This window comes from Dromiciops gliroides, chromosome 2 (genome assembly GCF_019393635.1).
Source record: "Dromiciops gliroides isolate mDroGli1 chromosome 2, mDroGli1.pri, whole genome shotgun sequence".
NCBI classification, from domain to species: Eukaryota; Metazoa; Chordata; class Mammalia; order Microbiotheria; family Microbiotheriidae; genus Dromiciops; species Dromiciops gliroides.
The window spans coordinates 397,441,324-397,464,121 of NC_057862.1; the positions used below are offsets into that span (position 1 = coordinate 397,441,324).

General features: G+C 39.5%; 1 protein-coding gene across 3 annotated transcripts in view; it reads right to left on the minus strand.

The window, feature by feature from the left end:
- The window catches only part of NLRC5 (NLR family CARD domain containing 5), a 98,642-nt gene extending 76,064 nt beyond the window's left edge, over nt 1–22,578 (minus strand). For 2 of the 3 annotated variants that reach the window (XM_043988811.1, XM_043988813.1), the window contains exon 1: nt 22,342–22,578. The gene's annotated coding sequence lies outside the window, so the exon portion shown is untranslated. Of the gene's footprint in view, nt 1–9,505; nt 9,642–22,341 lie in introns of those variants that run through there. The other variant, XM_043988812.1, reaches the window with a different exon arrangement.
- Between the last annotated feature and the right edge of the window lie 220 nt (nt 22,579–22,798).

Sequence of the window (22,798 nt, forward strand, 5' to 3'; positions counted from 1 at the left end):
CAACTATTTTTTTATCTTTAATCGTTACCTCAATTAAGATTGTTCATTTTAATACACTAAATAACTGCTGGGCTTCTGAAGAACAGCTTCTCAGCAGATGCCAAAGGAATTTGGAAAGGAGGGAAAGAAGAGGGAAAGGAGGGAAATGAAAGAAGTTACCCTGAATTGGCACCCATTATGGGGCAAAGCTCCTCCTGCTACTAAACTATTTTGTGGCCATCACTTTCTTCCTTGGAAAGTCTGTTGGCTTTGGAATTAAGTGATGGGGAAGAAATTTCTGAGTCGTACTATATGGAGATCTGGGTCCCAGTCTAGGCTCTGCCAATAACTTACTGGGGATCGTTGCAGGTTATTGCCCTTCTCTGGGCTAATACCACCTGTCCTGTCATCTCTGAGCTATTGTGGGAATCAAATGAGACATTAGACATAAAAGCACTTTAAAGAATACAAGGCTCTGAGAGATACTGTGGCAGATAAGGATATCTTCAGTGTCAGTAAGGTTTCGGTTCAAATCCTATCTCTGACACATACTAGTGGTGTGACCCCAACAATTACTTAACCATATTATGTCCCAAACTCCCTAACAGGAGTATCTGCTGATCTGTGTTCATAGAGAAAATTTCCTCACTGGGAACTCCCTGAAACAATGAAGTCACAAGTTATATTGTTCCCCCTCCCCGACCCCCACAAAAAAAGACTACAAGGTGTTGTGCCCTCATGTATTGAGCATGAGTGTTGGAGTAGAAGGAAAACTCTTGTGTCATCGATATGGTTTTGTGAAAAGGGAACCAAACTGAGAGTGGAAAAATCAGGGTCTTGTCACACATGAGGTGAGCACAGATGGTACTACTATTTTCATGAGGGGGTCTCATTACCTGCTGGGTTTTCCCCTAGGATTCCTTCCCCCAAAGTCATGGGTTATATGACCTTAAGTAAGAATGGTGAAAAAGGATGAACAAGCCCCAAGGTATAAAGAGAAAGCAGTGGGTGAGTCATCTGGTGCCTCTCCCTTTCAATGGCTAGCAGAACAGATGGAAAGGATGTATATATAGTGAAAGAATGAAGTAATGGGGAGGTGAGCAGTCATGAGACCACTGGTTCATAGACTCAGAGCTGGAGGGGAACTTAGAAGCCAACAACTCCAATGCCTTCATTCTACAGATGAAGAAACTGAGGACCACAAATGCAGGTAGTAAGTGGAGAGCCAGGACAGGAATCCAAGTCCTCAGTTTCCACAGTGCCACAACATGGCAGACTCTCAGATGCACAGACTAAGACATATGAAATGGAAAGGAACTATCCAGCCACCTCAAAACTACCACTTCCAGCTGGGTGACTGGAGGCCTCCAGGGGCACCCCCAGTGAGTTACCAGAACCCAATAAAGGCCCCTCAGACTGCTTCCTGATTCCCAACTCCTTATCTTGAAAGGACTCTTTAGAAGAATATTAGTTGACACATATATTAGTCTTTAAATTTCGCAGTGTTCTATAATATCTTATTTGAGTCATTATATTATTGCTTAGGTCACTTTTAGTCTAGTCATTTTATAAATGGCAGTTATTACCTGGGAATCTCTGAGTCAAGGTTCCTCTCCACTGAGAAACCAATTTGGTATGGAGGAAGGCATGGTCAGCTAGTCAGTCATTTAATCAGTACCTATTAATTTCTTATTATGTGCTGAGCAATGAGCTAAGTGCTGGTGATACAAAGGAGGCAGGAAAAAAATACAACCCCAGCTCATAGGATCAATTGAGGGGGAGGGCACTAAGATTAAGGCTTCTTCCAGCTGAGATGTAAAGGCAGCTAGACAAGCCAGGAGGTACAGCTGAGAAGGGAGAAAGTTCAAGATGTAGGGAACAGCCACGTTTCAAAATGCCTGGAGTTGAGAGACTCAAGTGCCATGCGTGAGGAACTGCAAGGAAGCTGGAGTCACTAGAATGCAGAATATGTGAAGGGAAGTAAGATACAAGAAGACTGACAAGGCAGGGAGGGGCCAGATTATGAATACTGTGAAAGTCAAACAGAGGATTTTATATTTGATCCTGTAGGTAATAAGGAGCCACTGAATCTATGGAGGAGAAGGGTGATATGGCCAGACCTTTGTTTTAGGAAGATCAATCTGACAGCTGAGCAGAGGATGAACTGAAATGGGGAGAGACTTGAGGCAAGGAGACCAACCAGCAGTGTGTGTGTGTGTGTGTGTGTGTGTGTGTGTATGTATGTATTTTGAGGGAGGAGATAGGGTTGGGGCTTGAAAATTTCAACTGTAAGTGAAGGCAGCAGTTTATCTGAAAATGATCCGCAAGTATTCTAGGAACCCAAGTTCAAGATGGGTCAGTCTGTAGTGTGTTATGATGATTAAAGAGCTGTGTAATTTAAAATTCTAAATGTGGGTTCTAATCTGTCCCCCTAGTTTTGGGGGGAAACTGACTAAAATCACTGATAAATGAGTTTAGATTTTTTAAGGGTTTATTGAAAGATAGTAAAAGAAAGATTGAGAAGAGATTTCTTATAGCCTGGAAATCCTTGCCTTCCTAAACCTCTCACTTCTGAAGTTCGCTGCCACCAAGTTGATGTCTCTCACCAAAAGATCCAAGAACTCTCTCCCCAGTGCACGCTTCCTCTTTCATGTTCCCCTTCCAGAAATGAGAGGTTCTTCAAGCTGATTGGCCAGCATCATTCAAATTCATTGGTTCACTGGACCCAAAGGTGGTCTCGATGTAAAGTTCAAAGTTTTTAGCTTCTGAGAACAATACCTTCTTAAGTACCCTCTTAAGTACCAGCCAGATGTACTTAAAATCTAGTAAGCCAGTCAGTAGTCAGTCACCTTATCCAATTCAATCAGTTTAAATCAATCTCCAGGTGGACCCCTGAGTATCTGCAAAATCTCCTCATCTACCACATTCCATTATCTTGACACAGAGCCAAACATGATCTTTTGACATGTTAAGAAATGCTTCCATTCTAGGATTGATGAGACAAATGCATATCTCCTTTGATCAATCAATATCCAGCAGGCAATGTTTTCTGGGCTCACCACTTAAGGAAGGGCATTAATTGATAACCTGGGGAGCATCAGGGGAGGAGGGCCAACAAACAGGATAATGAAGGGTCTGGACATTATGTCATAGGAACCCCATTTTAAGGAACTGGAGATGTTTAGCTTAAAAAAAAATACTTAATGGGGCAGCTAGGTGGTGCAGTGGATAGAGCACCGGCCCTGAAGTCAGGAGGACCTCAGTTCAAATCCAGCCTCAGACACTTAGGCAAGTGTGACCTTAGGCAAGTCACTTAACCCCAATTGCCTCACACACACACACACACACACACACACACACACACACACAAAACAAACAAACAAACAAACAAAAACAACTTAATGAGGACATGCTAACTGACTTAGAAGTATTTGAAGCACCCTCCTATGAAAGAGCAACTAGACTTAGATTGTTTGGTCCCAGATCCAGGAACAATGGTTAGAAGTTACAAAGAGCAATTTAGGCTGGATTAATTGTGGGGAAACCTTTGCTGATAACAGGAGCCATCCAAAGCAGGGAATGGTCACCTTAAGTGATAATATGTTCTCTTGAGGGAAGGTCTTCTTGCAAAGACTTGATGACCATTTGCTATAGAGTAGTGGGGTCAGGGGTTGGACCAGATGGTAACTAAGATACAACTCAAATTCTGTAATTTTGTAATTTTGAATGTCACAACAACCATTTATGGGAAGCATTACAAGAATTACTATTGGGACAGCTAGGTGGTACAGTGGATAAAGCACCAGCCCTGGATTTAGGAGGACCTGAATTCAAATCCAGTCTCAGACACTTGACACCAGCTGTGTGACCCTGGGCAAGTCACTTAACCCTCAATGCCCCACCAAAAAAAAAAAAAACCTAAAAACAAAACAAGCATTACTATTTTCATTGTACAGATAAAGAAACTGAGGCTCAGAGACAGAGTGACTCACCCATGATCATATAAGTAAAACTCAAAGCCTATGTTTGGATGTAGGCCTTCCTGATTCCAAATTCAGTACTATATTCAGTATATCACACTATCTAAAACATCAAAGGTAGAAGGGATCTTAAGAGAGCATCCTGGGGCAGCTAGGTGGTGAAGTGGATAGAGCACCGGCCCTGGAATCAGGAGTACCTGAGTTCAAATCCGGCCTCAGACACTTAACACTTACTAGCTGTGTGACCTTGGGCAAGTCACTTAACCCCAATTGCCTCACTAAAAAAAAAAAAAAAAAAAAAAGAGGGCATCCTGTCTAGTCCTCTCTTTTTACAGAGGAGAGAGGCAGTGACTTAACCAAGTTTATATAGCAAGTTAGGGTTAAACAAAGAGTGGAACCCAGAATATTGTCAGTTTAATTAGCCTTTATTATTTTTTTTATAATTTTTTTTTAGTGAGGCAATTCAGGTTAAGTGACTTGCCCAGGGTCACACAGCTAGTAAGTGTTAAGTGTCTGAGGCCGGATTTGAACTCAGGTACTCCTGACTCCAGGGCCGGTGCTCTATCCACTGAGCCAGCTAGCTGCCCCTAATTAGCCTTTATTTACATTGTCTACAACAGGCTGGGCACTACAGTAGACAGTAAAGATAAAATGAAGCGAACAGTCACAGTCCTCAAAGAGCTGGCATTTTGCTGGGGGGTGGGGGGAAATATATAAATGTACATAGATAAGCAAATACAAAGTAAATGCAAAACAATTTCTATTGGGAGGAGGGGGTAGAGTGGGAGAGCACTAACTAAATCAGGCATTTAGTAACTGCCCTTTATATTAGGTGGCTGTTGGACTGAACTTTGAAGGGAGTGAATGATTCTAAAAGGGAAGTGAGGAGGGGAAGTATTCCAGGACTGGTGGCGGATATTTGCAAAGGCAAAGATATAAGATATGAAATGCTATAGATGGGGAACAACCTGGAGGCCAGATGGTGGGAATCCAGAGTGCATGGCAGGGAAGGATGGGAATTTAGTCTAGAGAGATGAACTGGAGCCAGATGATAATGGGCTTACCTAAAGCTTTCTGAGCAGGGCAGTGACCTGTGCTTTAAGTATGTTAAGCAGCAGCAGTAAGGAAGATGGATTGGAAAGGGAGAGACCAGAGGGAGGTAGACCAATTCAGAGACTCTTGAACCAGAATTCAGGGACTTGAACCAGAGGGTGGTTATGGGAGTGGAGTAAAGAGGACAGGTTAAGAGATGTGGAGGAAAATATAACAAAATTTGGTGACTAAGCAAATATGGAGAATGAGTGAGTGTGAAGTGCTATGGATGACTCTGAGGTTGTGGACCTGAGTGACTATAAGCCAGTTTGCTTATAGTATACTGCCTCTCATGAATGAATATTAATTTTTTTAAAAGTAAAATTGTGGCAAAAATATTATTGCAATATACACATATATATTATACATATATGTGTACAGAGAGTTCTAACTTTACATAAACGGATCATTCAGCAGACCTCTATATAGAGCTGTATGTGGGGAAGGGAGGGAGGCAGGCAGGAAGGGGGCTGTGAGCCCATGGAGGGAGGGGGCTGGCACACCCAGACTTAAAAACATAACAGGAGGAGGAAGGGGTGGTGGGGCCAACCATGTTGGGACCTGGCCAAATGGAGAGGAAGAAGGTGGGGCAGACTCATGGGAGCCAGACACTAACACAGACAGGAGAGAAGTGACATTCAGGCCAGAGACAGACATGCACTACCCAAGCCTGGAGAAAAGATAGACATGCAGAATGGACATGTGGGTGGGTTGATGGAGCAGGGTAAAGGCCTCTTCACTCAAAGACTCTGGAGATCACAAGCCAATCCCCTGATCTATCTGGTGGTGGTAGTGGTGGCGATCCCTCTTACCTGTGTGTTCTGCTTTCATTTGGAGGGTTTTTTAAAGTTTTTTTTAGTTGTCTCTGTGTGTGTGTGTGTATGTGTGTGTGTGTGTGTGTGTGTGTGTGTGTATGTGGTGGTGGTGGTAGACCATGGGGGAGGGGTAGGAGAGAGAGAGAGAGAGAGAGAGAGAGAGAGAGAGAGAGAGAGAGAGAGAGAGAGTACTCAAGTGCAGAGTAGTGTTGTTGTTTCTCCTTCATTTTTGAAAAGGACCAATTATATCATGGATGATGTCTTGAGTAGTGTGTGAATTGGATTTAAGTGAGGCAGAGTTACACAAAGTGGTCAGCCTCACTTCGTCTTCCTGAGTCATCAAAGTCCAGTGGCAGGAGAAAAATCAAGATGACTGTGGTCATGGCCCAGGATGTGATGGATGGCCTTAGTGTCTTCAATGTCTGACCAAGCTTTAATCACTCTACAGAGCCTGCTTCGGTCACCTTCATGGCTATTGGAACAAATTGTTCTCAGCTGCCCATTCTGACAGGGGAAGTCTTCACATGTTTGGGACAGACATCCCCCTGACTTGTTGACAGGTTTGAGGTCTGTCAGTTATCCTCAACCTGGTTTAGCCCATCTGTCAAGATGGTTTAACTGGGGTTTGACCACTGTTCATGTTATAGCTTCTCGGAGCCACAGGTGAGAGTTGGGTGGCAGATGAATCCTGAAAGGTAAGGTAACGTGCATGGTTCTGAGAAAGAGGACAAAGCACATACGTGCTACATATGATTAAAAGGTATAAATCTAAGCCAAGAATGAATATTCTGTACAATGTAAAAACACCGGATGCTTTCCCAATAAATACAGGAATAAAGCAAGGATAGTCACTGTAACTATTGTTATTTGGAATAACGTTCTAGAAACACCACCAAATGGCAATAAAACAGAAGAAAGAAACTAATTACATAAAGGTATATAAAAAAGAAGCAAAACCATCCCTATTTGCTGATGACACGCTTTACTTAGAAAATCCTAGAGAATTAGCAAAGAAATTGAGACAAATAATAGGTTTAGCAAAGTGGTAGGATACAAATAATCCCTTTCCCCAACTTACAGAATTCCTGTGTAGTAATTTTTAAAATGCAGGTGGAAATGATTGAAGAGAAAGTCACATTTTAAAAAACCCCACTCTAAAATGGATAAAATATCTAGGACTCAGTTTACCAGGACACACTCAAAACCTGTATAGACACAAATGCAACATTCCTTAAAGAAATAAAGAACAACTTAAATAATAGTGCTCATGGCTGGGCTAACACTAATTTAATAAAAATGACAATACTTCCTAAGCTAATTGGCATATACCAATCAAACTACACAGAGGATGCTTTATAGAACTAGGCAAAAAAAAAATGAAATTCATTTGGAGGAATAAAATATCTAGGAGGTTAAAGGGAGTGATCAAAATGTAAGAAAATTATTTAATAATGGGGGTATTCAATAAAAAAAAATTAGAAACTGTTGCCATAGAGGAATGGGTCTCTTTCCTCTGATCCTTTCCCAATAAGACAAACCTTTCTGGGATGGGGGAAACAGAGATAGGGGAAAACACTACTCTTTCAATGTGTCTTCCTCTCATCACCCCACTAAAGACATCTTGTTCCCAAAAGTACACCCTCTATTTCTGCTCTGATTGTTATCAGTATCCATTCAATTACCTGGTTGAGGGTCCTCACAGAGGTAAACTCCTCCATGTGTAAAGAGGTTTGAACCCTTCAAAGTATTTTCACTTTGATTAAGTCACAATGAATAGTAATGAAAATTGGACAGGTATTATCATTCACCTTTTGCAAATGAGGAATTGAAGCTCTGAAGGCGGCATTGACTTGTCCAAGGTCACCTCAAGTGTTTGTGACAAAACTTGGACTGGGATGCAGGCCTCCTGTCTCCAGTCTCATGTTCTCTCCATGAGTACCTCCTCTACCCTTTAACCTAAGTTTCAACTGAAAAGAAGTGAGGGAAGGACCCAAGGGGAGTCCATCAAGATGGGTTAAGAAGAAACCAATTCAGTACAATTCAACTCAATTCAATTACTGTGTACAAGGCATTGTGCTAGTCCCAGGTAATATAAAATCAAAGCTGGCCTCTGCCCTCAACAAACATATTCTACTAGAGGGTGGTGCAACATGTAAACACGATAAATTACAAAGTAGCTTGAAAAGGAAGACAATACTAATAGCTTGTGGAATCAGGAAAGTAAAAATCAGGAAATTTTATTCTACAAAAGTGGAGGGGGTGCAGCTAGATGGAGCAGTGGATAGAGCACTGGCCCTGGAGTCAGGAGTACCTGAGTTCAAATCTGGCCTCAGACACTTAATACTTAACTAGCTGTGTGACCCTGGGCAAGTCACTTAACCCCAATTGCCTCGACAAAAAAAAATTTTTTTTTTAATTAAGAATGATAGCAGTGATCTAGCAGAGGGACCTATTTAATGGTTCCTCTTCATGGTGAGGGCAAGGGAGTAGTTGCGGCATGAGTCTACGTTGCTCAGCTGTCTGGCCTCTCACTCAAAGGATCACAGTTCCCCACTCCAATCTTATGCTCCAGCCTATTTCTTTCAAGATAATTCAGGTTTCTGGGTCTCTTTCATGAGATTTCAATCCATCAGTTTTTAAAAATTATAATTTTAACAAACATCAAATAAAGTGAGCATTTCTATCCACATAGCAGCTCAGAAGAGAACTGTATGTGAAACTGTGACTCTGTTACACAAAGTTTGCTTTTCTTTTAAGCTTACATAAATTCAATATATCACTTTCAAAGAGATCAGCTTTCTTCATACCAGTGGCATCTCTGCCAAAACCCTGGAATTGCAACTGAGTTCTCCCCTCGGGCCATCGTCTTGGGTATACTTAGTCCCCTTAGAGAACCAACAGCTTTCATTCTAATCACAACTCGAAATCCTTAAAGGCAAAGCCTTGGCTTTCCAAAGTTCCATCAGAAGTGGCCAGCCCTGGGCCAGCAGCCAGTGAAACAACTCTCCAATAGCACCTCACCCTTCTGCAATGAAACGACTCTCTCCAATAGCACCTTACCCTTCCGAAATGGCATAATATAGTAAATAATGGTGGTTTGTGTTCACGAGATGCATTAGGAAGCCCTTTGAACATATCTGATCTTTTGCCTCCAGTATTGTAATATAGCCTCTTCTCCTGTGCCTCCCGGACCTTATGACTGGAAAAAAATGATAATAATAAAAGCTTATTCAATTACTTTGTCCCAGCTCCCCAAGTGTGGCTACTCAGCTTGGAAAAGTTCAGATAAAATTCATGGAAGACTCTGAGGCTGTAGTGGGTAGGACATTTGTGGCAAAGTAAAAGATTTAGGTGAAAGATCAAAAATGGAAGAGAGGACGCTGAAGACAGTGTGCCAATAAAGGAGGCCAAGTGGAAACAAGAAGGTAAACATGGGGATTGGAACCCTTCCAACCATGACTGAACGAGAACTTTTGATGGCTTCCTCAGGACCCTGAAACTGCTTCAGAGACACCCAAGGGCTCCTTCTACTTAGTAATTTTGCAAACCTGTGTCAACTGTCCCCTCCCTCCACCATACTGTTCCCAGCAAAAAATGCAAACCCTACAGATTCAGTTGGCTTCCATAGATCTTTCTCACCTTGATATGGTGGGTACTCACGCTCAGAAGACACACTACCAAGAAGGCCAAATGGTGACTTGGAGCTGAAAATAAACAGGAGTCTCTCTGAACCAGGCCTCCAACCAGTCAGCCCAAGTGCCCTCCAATAGCTCTGAACTCCAACTGCCCACACTTCCACCTTTCTCTTAGCCCAGGCCCTGCTGGCTTGCCTAGGGACACGATGACTTAGTCAAACTGAAAGTGAAAGTGCTGGAAATCCCCTTGTTTATTAGCAGAAGACAAGGAATGGGGGGCTTCCAGGTGCAAGGAAGAATCAATATTTTGGTCTGGTCAGAGATCTTCAATGAGATCCCCTCAAATATTGAGGGGCTGATGTGACCTTAAGCCAGAAGGCTGGCCCCCAACCAGGAGAATCCTGAAGGATCTTGAAAGTGAGATCGGTGACCTCAAAGCCTGGAACCATGGAGAAACATTCTGGGAATTCAATTCCCAGGGTGGGGAGAAAGTGTCTGCCAGTCATTCTGAAACATATAACCTGCTTCTCATCCCACAGAAACTGTTGGTCAAAAGAATGGGCTTTAGAACTTTCCTAATTCTCACTTCCTACAACAATGGACATTAGACAATTTCCATCTTTGTTCCTGAGAACTGGGGGAGGCCAGGAGATATAGAAGTAAACCAGATTAAGAGAGTAAAGATCTAATAAATTTTAGTCCAAGATCTGCCACTATCAAGCTAGGTGACTTTGGATGAGTGAGTTCCTCTTCTTGAGGAAGTCTTTGTTTCTTCATCAGTAAAATAAGGGGAATGAGCACTTATCTAACCTTTGGGAAATGACCAAACATACTGTAGCATATGCAACAGATAGAATGGTATTTTTACCATAAGGGAAAAAAAATTGGAGAAGGTAAAGAAATATAGAGAGTTATGCAAAATGGAGAAAGCAGACTATAGAAAACTATTGAAACTGACTATAACAATATAAAAAAAATAACAATAGCAACAAAATCCTAAAAAAAAAAAACCAACCACAGAAGTAAAAGAGATCAGAAAGGGACATGGATGCAAATGAATATTTTTGCAATTATTTTGTTCAAGTTACCATATACATGTAAAAAGAAATTACAAATCAGAGTTTATGGTTTTTTTATTCATAACCACTTAAAATTGTATTTGAATGTTTTTGTTGACACAATGTATATACTTTCAAGAAAAAATATTTAAATGAGAGAGATTGTAATAGATTTGTTCTTTGGTTCTTTCTAACTCTGATGTTCTAAGGTTGTGTATTTACCAGCAATGAATATTCAATGGAGTCAAGAATATATTCTCCTCTGACTAAAAAGAACCATGAACATCAGAAGATGTGAGTTATTTTCCCAGCTTTGCCATGAATTTGCTTTATAAACTTGAGCAAATAATTTTTTTTGTGCCTCAGTTTTGCTCATCTGTTAAATGGAGATAATAATTATCATTCTACTACCCTACAGGAGTGTTGTAGCAGAAGCTAAGACTTGTGTAAGTTCTTGCAAAAAAAGAAAGTGCTAAATGAGTGCTAAGTAATTATGATCATTTTAGTTATTTTGGCAAAGGGGATCATGAAATCATAGATTTAGAGCTGGAAAGGAAATTAGTGATCCAGGGGTTCTTAACCTTTTTTTTTGTGATGGATCCTTTCTGGTGAAGCCTATGGATCCCTTTCAGAACAATATAAATGGCTAAAATACATAGGATTATAAAGGTGACCAATTATAATGGAATATAGTTATGTACATATGTACACATATGTGTATATATGTGTGTGTATGTATATGTGTATACATTTAAGACTAGGTTTCCCTATCTTACTCTGGCTGGAAGAGAAGCAGCCATCCTCTGCCTGATCCCCCTACTGATCGGCAGGGAAATTTTGTCTCACTCTGTTTTGTTTCCTATTTGTGCCAGTAGGCCCCTCCTTAGACAGGCTGGTGGGCCACACTCCTAGGGCTCACTATATTGGTACTGACTTAGTGAGGAAACCTGATCAACTTAAACTCCACTGTAGCTCAAAATTCAAGAGCTCAAGTTCACCATGCCAACCAAAATATTTTTATTTTCCTTTTTGCTTTTAAAAATTATTTTAAAATCTTTTAGAAATTCTTTTTTAAAAATTTGGGGGAGGGGTGTTGCAGGGTAATGAGGGTTAAGCGAATTGCCCAGGGTCACACAGCTAGTAAGTGTCAAGTATTTGAGGCTGGATTTGAACTCAGGTCCTCCTGAATCCAGAGCTGGTGCTTTATCCACTGTGCCACCTAGCTGCCCTCTTCTTTTAAAATTTTTAAACTTTTTTTCAGTTTTATATTCTCTTCCTCCCCTAACTCCTTTCCTGCCTATTGAGAAGGCAAAAAAGACAAAACCCATTACAAATATGAAGTCATGCAAAACAAATTTCTGAATTAGCCATGTTCTTATGGGGAAGGGGGACAGGAATAAGAATAGGAAAGAAAGAGGAAAAACTGTGCTTCAATCTGCACTCTGTGTCTATCAGTTGTATATCTAGAGGTGGACAACATTTTTCATAGTGAGCCTTTTGGAACTATGGTGTTGATTAGAGTTACTAAGTCTTTCACAGTTCCTGTTACTGTGTAACACTAATTTTTCTAGTTCTGCTCACTTCACTTTGCATCAGTTCATACAAGTCTTCTCAGGTCTCTGAAACCATCCCCTTCATGATTTCTTATAGCACGATAGTACCCCATTATATTCATATACCATAATTGTTTAGCCATTCTTCAACTGATGGTCATCCTTTCAGTTTCCAATTCTTTGCCACAGCAAAAAGATTTGGGTCCTTTCCTTTTTTTTTTTTTTAAATCTCTTTGAGGTATAGACCTAGTAATAATATTTCTGAATCAAAGGATAGGCACAGTTTAATTACTTTTTGGGTATAGTTCCACATTGTTTTCCAGAATGGTGTGACCAGTTCACAGCTCTACCACAGTACATTAGTGTACCTATATTCCCACAGCCCCAAAATATTTTTTTTAAAACAAGTTCACATAATCCAGGTTAAGACACCCCAGTTCTAGTCCAACTTCCTCATTCTAATGATAAGGAAATGGAGGCAGAAAGTGTTTAAATGATTTGCCCAAGAGCATACTGATAATAAATGTCAACTAGCACTAGAATCCATGTCCTCTACCTTTAAACTCAGTGTTGGTTTTTGGTTTTTTTTCCCCATCACACCACTCTAGCTCCCTATGATAAGGAGATGGGGGAGAGAATTATACATATTTGATGGCCATCATCTTCGGCTCTAGGGATCTTCCCTGGTATTCTGAAATGAAATCTGAAAGTGTGATATCCACATACCTCTCAAAACAGAAAATTTATCTCATTGCAACATTGAGAAATTTCATTTAAATGGGTGCAAGACTCAGAAAATGAAAATGAGTAAACTCATGAAGAAACCAACTGGGGGGGCAGCTAGATGGCACAGTGGATAGAGCACCGGCTCTGGAGTCAGGACTACCTGAGTTCAAATCCGGCCTCAGACACTTAACACTTACTAGCTGTGTGACCCTGGGCAAGTCACTTAACCCCAATTGCCTCACTAAAAAAAAGAAAAAAAAGAAAAAAAAAGAAACCAACTGGGAAAAAAAAAACACAACAAAAAACAAACCATGGTCCAGATCAAAGCTTCTTAAAAACACCCAAAAAAAAAAAAAGAGCTCCTTAAACTATGGGTTGTGACCCCATATGGGGTCCCATAACTGAATGTGGGGGTTGTGAAAAATTTGGCAACAATAAAAGGTTATGTATATGATTTACACATGAAGGGTGATACCATAAACAAATTAAGAGAGCATAAAATAGTTTATCTGTCAGATTTATGGACAGGAGAAGAATTTAGGACCAATGAAGTTATAGAGAACAATACAAAATATAAAATAGATAATTTTGATTATATAAAATGAAAAAGCTTTTGTACAAATAAAACCAATGCAAACAAAATTATAAGGAAAGCAGAAAACTGGGAAAGAATCTATGAAACAAGTATCTCTGATAAAGGCCTCATTTCTCAAATATATAGAGAACTGAGTCAAATTTATAAAAATACAAGTCATTCCCCAATTGATAAATGGTCAAAGGATATGAATATGCAGTTTTCAGACAAAGAAATCAAAGCTATATATAGTCATATGAAAAAATGCTCTAAATCACTATTGATCAGAGAAATGCTAATTAAAACATCTCTGAGGTATCACCTCACAACTATCAGAATGACAAATATAACAAAAAAGGAAGATATTGGATGTTGGAAGGGATGTGGGAAAACTGGGATGCTAATCCAACGTTGGTGGAGTTGTGAAAAGATCCAACCATTCTGGAGAGCAATTTGGAACTATGTCCAAAGATCTATAGAACTCTGCATACCCTTTGATCCAGCAATACCACTGCTAGCTTTATATCCCAAAGATATCCCCCAAAAGAAAAAGACCTATTTGTTATTTGTTATTTCTTTCTTTTTCTTTCTTTCTTTCTTTCCTTCTTTCCTTCTTTCTTTCTTTCTTTCTTTCTTTCATTTTCTTATGCAAAATGACTAATATGGTACACATATGCACACACATACATACATATAAACAACTGCAAAATACTTTAAAATTTTTTTATTGATAATTTGTTTTTCCTTTATTTCTGAATATATCCCATTATATTCCACTATTCAGTGAATAAACACTTAAAACAAAGAGTAAAAATAAAAGAGTAAAAAAAAAAGCAGTTCAGTAAACCTAACCAACACATAAACCATATCTGATGATACATGCAATACACTATATGCAGTATCTTCAAAGAAGGAAAGGAGATAAATTTTCTCAATTCTGTGGTCAAATTTGGTCATTATAATTACACAACATTCAGTTTCTTTCTTTTAAAAAATCTTTCCACTTACATACAAAGCATAAAGATTCAAACAATTGAAGGAATATTCATTGCTTGTGGTTAGACAATAATTTAATATAAATGATAATATTGCCTAAAGTAATTTATAGATTTAGGGTTATTTCAAACCCACATGGGGGAATTTTGTGGAGCTAGACAAATGTTTTTAAAAGTCTCATTTGGAGGGAAGAAAAGGGCACAAAAAATTTCAATTACATGAAACTGAAAAGTTTTCAGAGGAACAAAATCAGTGCTGTTAGAATAAGATATGAAGGTGTCATCTGGGAAATAATAATCATATCAAGTTTTTCATCAGTGTCTGATATCCAACATATGGAGAGAACTAACACAAATATACATGACCATACACACACACACACACACACACACACACACACACACAAGACCAAGAGCCATTCCCCAAGATTGCAATCCAAAATGTATTTCTCTAAGTATAGCAGTCATTCAGACAAAAGCATTCAAGGTTAGTTAAGACAATGAAAGAAAATGGAAGTGGGTAGTGAAGAAACTTTTACTGAAAGCATTTATTGGGTTGATCACTTTTAAAAATTGAATTTAATTGTAAAATGTTTAAATTAGTAGGAGAGGCTGCAATCAGCAATTATGTCCAGGTCTTTGGTATGCAAATAAGAAACCGGGGTGATGAAAACTGTTTCTGAAGACTGTTTTTCAAGTTATTTTACTCCTGCTGTTAAAAAATATTTCAAGAACAACAAGATCAGGTCTAAAGCATCACTGATTTTTGATAATATCCCAGGTCAAACAACTACAGGATGGGCAAGTCATAATGTTTTAATATTTTTTTGAAATTTACTTTTTCTTTATTTTTTTGGCCATTTATAAGATTTTATTTTTCACACATAATGTAAATTTATTTTCTGTATATACTATATATGATGCTATGGTATTATAAATTAAATCTAAAAAATAAAGGAGTTATTAAATATTTAAACCCCTTCATGACTCTTAGCCCACCCTATAGATTTGGTGAGAATGTGAGCATGCAAATTCACTGAGATGTGTATAAAGCTCTCCGCACTTACTAGCATATGCATGAAGATTGAAAGAAAGAGAAGGCAGTTCAGTCTATGCTGCTAAAATATTTTAAAACGAAATTTTCATCCTATCATCAGTATAGGTTTATCTTTAGGCATGATATTCAGTAATTTTTTTATTTTTGAATTCTACTTTCTTTAACTACTCTGTTACTTTGTAATAAATTAGTCAGAAATACATTTTTTATCATTTGCTGTTGTTACATTAATAAAAAGATAAACAACCTTGTTTAAAATTATACATTTCATATTTATATTAGACTAGGATTAATGACCATATTGTATATATAATGATAATGAATAATAATAATAAATTTGAATAATCTGACCACTTCATGGAATTCATTACTTTCACTAATTAGTATTTACCTGTGTATATACAAACTATTAATAGTAGCACTTTTTGTGGTAGCAAAAAAACTGGAAATAAAGTTGATGTTCACTGATTGGGAAATGGCTAAGTAATGGCTACTGTTATTTATTTTTTTTAAGAAGTGAGGAATATGAATACAGGAAGTCTTAAATGAACTGATACTAAGTGAAAAAAGTAGAACCAGGGAAACTATATTCATGACTATAACAAAGTAAACAGAAAGAACAAAAAGATGAAACTGAACACTAATTACAACAATTAAGTTTGGTCCTAGAGAAGAGCTGAATAAATGTTTGAGGAGGCATCCTTCTTTGCAAAGGTGGGAAATAATGGGCATAGTATATTGCATTTATTGTCAGACATAGCTGTGTTTGGATGATTTTACTAAATGGCTTTTTTCCCTTTTTATATTTTTGATATGAAGTATAGCAATATAGGTAGGCAAGGGGGATAGGATATATTTGGAAATGAAAATGGTATAAAAAAGGTGTTAGTAAAAATAAGATAAACTTTTTTTTACGTGGAGGCAGAGTATCAGGGAATGCCAAGATCTGGAGGAAGAAAAAGGGAAACCAGAGAAAATAAACTAGGATTAAAGATTTAAAAACCAACTTTCCAAAGGGCATCATGGGATGTCATCACACATTCAGCCCAACCTCTATCACCCCTTCCATATCCAGACATGGTGCTGGATAATGAGGATTCAAATCCAGAACAATAATGCAAGACCCTTCCAGGTTCTCCACCATTCAGGATAGACTCTGATATATTATTGTGTTTGTGTACAAACCATCCCAAAGATCAAAGGAACCTAATTTACAAATTGTGTCCTATATTAATTAAAATTAACATCTAATGTATGGTGAAGTGACCAGAACCAAGAGAATATTGTACACAGAGACAGCATTATTATTTGATGAAGAACTGTGAATGACAACTATTCTCAGCAATACAATGATCCAAGACAATCCCAAAGGACTAATGATAAAGCATACTATCCACCTCTTGGATAAAATGACTAATATGGTAATGTTTTACATAGTCCTACATGTCTAAACCACATCTGATTGCTTACCATCTCAGGGAGAGGGAAAGGGAGGGAGGGAAGGAGGAATAAAATTTGGAACTCAAAACTATAAATTAAAATGTTTGTTATTTTAAAAAATCACATCTTAGTAATATGTACTGAGTCAGAAGAAACCATCTAGGCACTGCTTGTCAAACTTCTGGTCCTATGATATGTAAATTCCAGACAAAATCCACATCTCCACAAATCCAGAGAAGTAGAACATCGAAAAGGTGCTAATAACTTTGGGATGATGGCTTTGAAGTTTTACAGATAACTTTGAGATGATTTGGGTATGTTGAATACAATAACCTCCAACATGGTACAGATAGAAATTGGTTTATTCCTCCCCCCAACAAAAAAACCCCAACACCCTATGAAAAAGAGACTTCAACCTCTTACACCTCATGCCTACCCCGAGCACTCTATTTCCATCAGGTGCTGCTGCAGACCCTCAAATCTAATCTATTTTATATGGGTCATACTCTCTGCCACTCCCCCTACCCATTCTCTTCCCCATGCTGCCTTCCTTCACCATTTCATTCCCCTATCCCCGTGCTGCCATCTGCCTCAGTATCTCCACTTTTCATTGCTTATCTTTGTATTTCCTTTTGTTATTGGTCCTTCCACCTATTGGGCCTTATTAAAGTATAATTGCCACCCTTTTCCCACTGCCAATAAGTGGTCTTTCATAGCAAGTACCCAAAGAACAGGGCACAACTGCCACGTTTCATAATTTTATGAATTAATTATCAGTTCCATTATTTAAACTCAAAAAAGGCTTGGGGTTGATCTTCATTTTCTCAGAAAACACAATTTTCCTGCCCAGTCAGTTTTCTTTAGCTAATAGAACTCTGCATTTAGCCAATAAAGCTAACATTGTGGCAATGAATTTACACCCACTTTTTAAAAAATTATAATGATGCTCATGCTTTCTAGCCCAGAAAAAGTATGGGTTTTTTAAATGAATACTACTGGTCATTCTGATAATATAATAATTCTCATTTGCCTAATGAGTTCAAACTCCTCTGCCTCATATTCAAGAATCTCCACAACCTGGCACCACCTTCCCTTTCCAGATGTATCCTATATTAATCTCTTCTACACACTCTATGCTACAACCAAATTCATCCACTCTGTCCTCTGAACATCAAATGTACCTCTATGATTCCATGCCTTTGACTGTGATGCTCTCCATGCCTTTCTCCCTTCTTTACCTGCTGAATTCCTTCCCATCCTTTTACATCCAACTCAAACTCCTTCAGGAAGCGTTTCCTTATCCCACCAGCTTGCAACATTCTTTCTCCTCAGAATTCACACAGCCCCTTCCTTTGGAACTCTATCATCACTTACTATGTAATATTATGTGTTATAGTTATCTTTGATGGTATCTCTGTCCCCCTCTTAGATCATAAAATCATACTTATTACAATAAGCAAGCTATAAGTCATGGAGTATGTCTCTTAGGAATTAGAAATTAGTATTGCTCAGATGATAATGGAGAAATGCATGGTGAGTATGAACAGGCTGAAACATTTGACAAATAAGGAATAATGAAGAGAATTGTAGGAAAGGTTAATCATTGAAGAACTGTGCAACTAAAAAAATGGGCTGGTCATGTGGCAAGAGCAAGGAAAACCCTTGGCCAGTTCATGTGTTCCACTTCTATCTTATCAACATCAGGAAAAATTGATCCCTTTGGAATATTTGGCCAGCCCCCTGTAGTGAATGGGAGAATGTGGGCAAAAGTTGTTATTGTTCATCTTTTGTAGGATAGAAAGGTATGGATGGGTTATCATCTACATCTTTTAAGGGATTGCTTGTACTTATTTGATCACATATGCATTTAAATATTCGAGGTTACTAGCTACTTCAGAACAGGAACAATGTCTTATTGTTGGTTTGTATTATTCTCAGCTAGGGTAGCTAGAAGGCACAGTTGATAAAGCACCAGGCCCAGAATTAGACCTGAGCTCAAATCTGGCCTCAGACACTTACTACCTGTGTGACCCTGGGCAAGTCACTTAACCTTGTTTGCCCCAGTTTCCTCATCTGTAAAATGAGCTGGAGAAGGAAATGGCAAACCAGTCCAGTATCTACCAAGAAAACCCCAAATGGGGTCAAGAAGAGTTGGACACAACTGAAACGACTGAACAAGAACAAAATCATTTGGTGAGGCAATTGGGGCTAAGTGACATGCCCAGGGTCACACAGCTAGTAAGTGTCAAGTGTCTGAGGCCGGATTTGAACTCAGGTCCTCCTGAACCCAGGGCCAGTGCTCTATCCACTGTGCCACCTAGCTGTACCCACACATAATATATTCTTACAAATGTTTACTGTATAAACATTTACTGTATCAACAACCCATGAGGTCATATGTATATCTTATGTAGATACACATATTACACATTATCCCAGTTTTATAAATGAGGAAACTGAAGTTCAAAGAAAGTACTAGAATTCAGGTCTCAATTCCTAGTCCTGTACCCATGGATGCCACCCCAGCCTCTAATTTGGGTGTTACAGAGTAGATTTCCTGTCATCTTGATGTTTACTTCAGTCTCCCAAATGCCCACAAGAGCATATTTCTCTAAGGGCTCACTAGGAAAGGGTTGGGATGGGTAGGTAGTAGAGAAGTAGGAGGTTAATATTTGCTGACTAGCTGATGAACTGTTGACTGCCTATGACTGGTGACTGACTTTATCCATAGGAAAGATGAGAGAGTGGGAGGCATGACTATGGGAGCATCTTCTCAAGGAGTCTTTAGATAACTTGAGGAATTTTATATGAATTTTCCTTGTTTTGATTGGTTTATTCCAAGCTGAAAGAAGAAAGGATAATATATGGCCTACCTAAGTGTTGCACCAATATCTACCAAATGTTAAAGGAAGCAGAGTAAAGGGGCAGCTAGGTGGCGCAGTGGTTAGAGCACCGGCCCTGGAGTCAGGAGTACCTGAGTTCAAATCCGGCCTCAGACACTTGACACTTACTAGCTATGTGACCCTGGGCAAGTCACTTAACCCCAATTGCCTCACTAAAAAAAAAAAAAAAGAAGAAGAAGCAGAGTAAGACCTCAAGAGAATTGGGCATGTCTTTTATGGAAATTTTCTAATAACAATAAAAATATGTATATATATATATATATACACACATATATATGTCACTTTATACATTAGCTCATTTTATCCTTCCAGTAACCGGGAAGTGGTGTTATTTTTATCCTGATTTCACAGTGGAGGAGAGTGAAGATCAGAAATTAAATGACTTAAAAAAAAAAAGAAATTAAATGTCTTGCCCAGCATCACATAGTTGGTAAAAATCTGAGGTGGGATTTCAACTCAGGTCTTCCTGACTTCTGGTCCAACATTCTAACCACTAGGACATTTTACTTCCAAACAGATGAAAAGTAACAGACAAAAATGATCCAGGATAAGTAGTGAAGAGGCTGTGACTTGGATTGGTGAAGAAGTAGCCACTTGGATGATAAAATGGATCTTTCAGAGTTTTGTAGGACTTATTCCTAGTTCAGGAGACCATACACATCCCATTTTCTCTACTAATTTATTCTGGTGACACTGGAAAGGATGCCAACACCATGACTCACCCATGATGAACTACTCTACCACTTTCGTTCTTCCCAGACCACTCCTCCAACACTCAGGCTTCCCCTCCTCTTTACACTTATAATAAATCTAGAATCACAGACACCAAGTTCAGCACCTCAAAGCAAGAAGGTTGTACAGTTATCCCTTCCACATCATGGAGATTAGGAGCACAGTGCTCCCACAATTTGGAAAATCCATGTAAAATTTTTGTCCCTCCCTTAATACCAGAGAAGTCTGAATTACTATGGTATTAAAAGATAAAATATATTGGGGCAGTTAGGTGGCACAGTGGATAAAGCACAGCCCTGGATTCAGGAGCAGCTGAGTTCAAGTTCAGCCTCAGACACTTGACACTTACTGGCTGTGTGATCCTGGGCAGGTCACTTAACGCTCATTGCCCCACCAAAAAAAAAAAAAGATAAAATATGTTGAGAGTATACAATTATATATATATATATGATTGAAAAAAAAGAAAAAATCCAAGGGGAGAAGTTGGGCCAGTTTTTCCCCCTAATCCTGCCTGCTTTTTCCCCATTCATAAATGGAATTCTAATGTGCCTGGTGGTCCTAATCTCATTTCTATGTGGTTGGTATGGAAACTGCAGTGTGTGTGTGTGTGAAATCTTTGAAAAGTTATAAAGCTCTAAGTATATGTTATTAATTGTGCTGATGGTAAATAACCCGCATTTTGGCTGTACAGGTGGACTGGTCACCCTTGTCTTCCAAGGATCCAGAGTCCCCAAGAGGAAGGCAACCTTCTCTGTTTGAAGATCCTAACTCCCTTCATCTGTAACAAGAGTTTAACAAATAGATAGCTAACGTTTACAGAGTAATTTAAGGTTTGCAAAGGGCTTTATTTTTATCGTTTCATTTGATATTTCTAAAACCCCTGTGAGATAGGTGTTGTTATTATAACTGTTTTTACAGATGAGGAGACTAAGGCTAAAAGAGGTTAAAGGACCTGCCCAGAGTCACACAGCTAGTAAATGTCTGGAGGAGGGGATTAAAATTCAGGTCTTCCTGGCTTCTAACCCTCTTATCTACTACACCAGGCTGGTCCCTTCCAACTCTGAGATTGTGTCTTCTAAGTCCCTTCCAACTCTGACCCCTCCGTGTTCAAAGATACCTTCCAGAGCGAACAATTTTTTTTTTTGAGATTACTCTTGTAACATAGCTCAAATATGGGTGTTTTCGAAAGCATCTTTTCATCCTTAAAAGACAGAAAAGGACTAGGTGGACCAGTGGGAAAGAGGAGGGGCCTCTTCTCTCTTTCTTGAAAGCCTGCTTGCTCCAGTCCTGTTCTGTCCTCTTTACCCATCTGACACTAAAATACGAACCTATCTTTAGGGACACCAAAATATGGAGTCGGAAGAAAGAACCTTTCAAGATTGATCTTGAAGAAGCCGCGATGTCCATTCAAAATAACATAAAAGCAAAGTAAAGTGGAGGACAGGGACCCAGTCCTAACTTTGATCCACTCTCCTTACACTGGCCTTACCTCAGAGGAGGAAGGTCAAGGTGGGTTGGACTTCCAGATGCGCCCTTAACTTTGCTAAAAACAAGTACTCTCAATGATGTGCGCTTCAGAAACCTAAAGTTCCTTCCAGGAAACACTGGAAGTGAGTCCCCAGTCCAGACCCTCTACCTGCAGAGAAATGTTCTCCAAAGTAAGTTCTCTCCTGCCCCTGGGAGCTCCTCCGATCGGGAAGAGGGATCGCTCACTGTGGAGACGTTTCTTTCCTAGAAGAACTCCCCCAATTTCTGCTCCGCATCTCTTACCCCCAGGACTGCCTCTACTGGGCATCTCTTACCCCCAGCTCGGGTCCTCAGCGTTCCGTCCTCGACTCAGTAGATAGTGACTCAGACTGGATGCGTGAGAAGGGAAGCGCGTCTTGGGGGAATGGAAGTCCGCTTTCCAGTCAGCCCCCCGGCCGGGCAGATGCACGTGGCCCCCAGCAGGACTCACCGAGCGCGCACTGCCCCGGGCCTGTCAGATCACTCCCTGCCCCCCTCCACTCAGCGGCTGGCAGCTTCAGAGACTACAACTTCAACAGCTCCCGACTGCAAAAATGAAACTTCGCGGCTCTAGAGCTGGCTGATAGCCGCTACCCAAAACCGAGCTGCTGTCGGGAAGTCACGTGGATTACTATTTTTCCCTTGACTGAAGTACGCGGCTTCTCCCCATCCCCCGAAGTTACTGTTTCTTGTTTAAGTTTTATGCAGCAATTGACTTTGCTCCCTTATTTGCTATGTCTATTTTCTATCTCC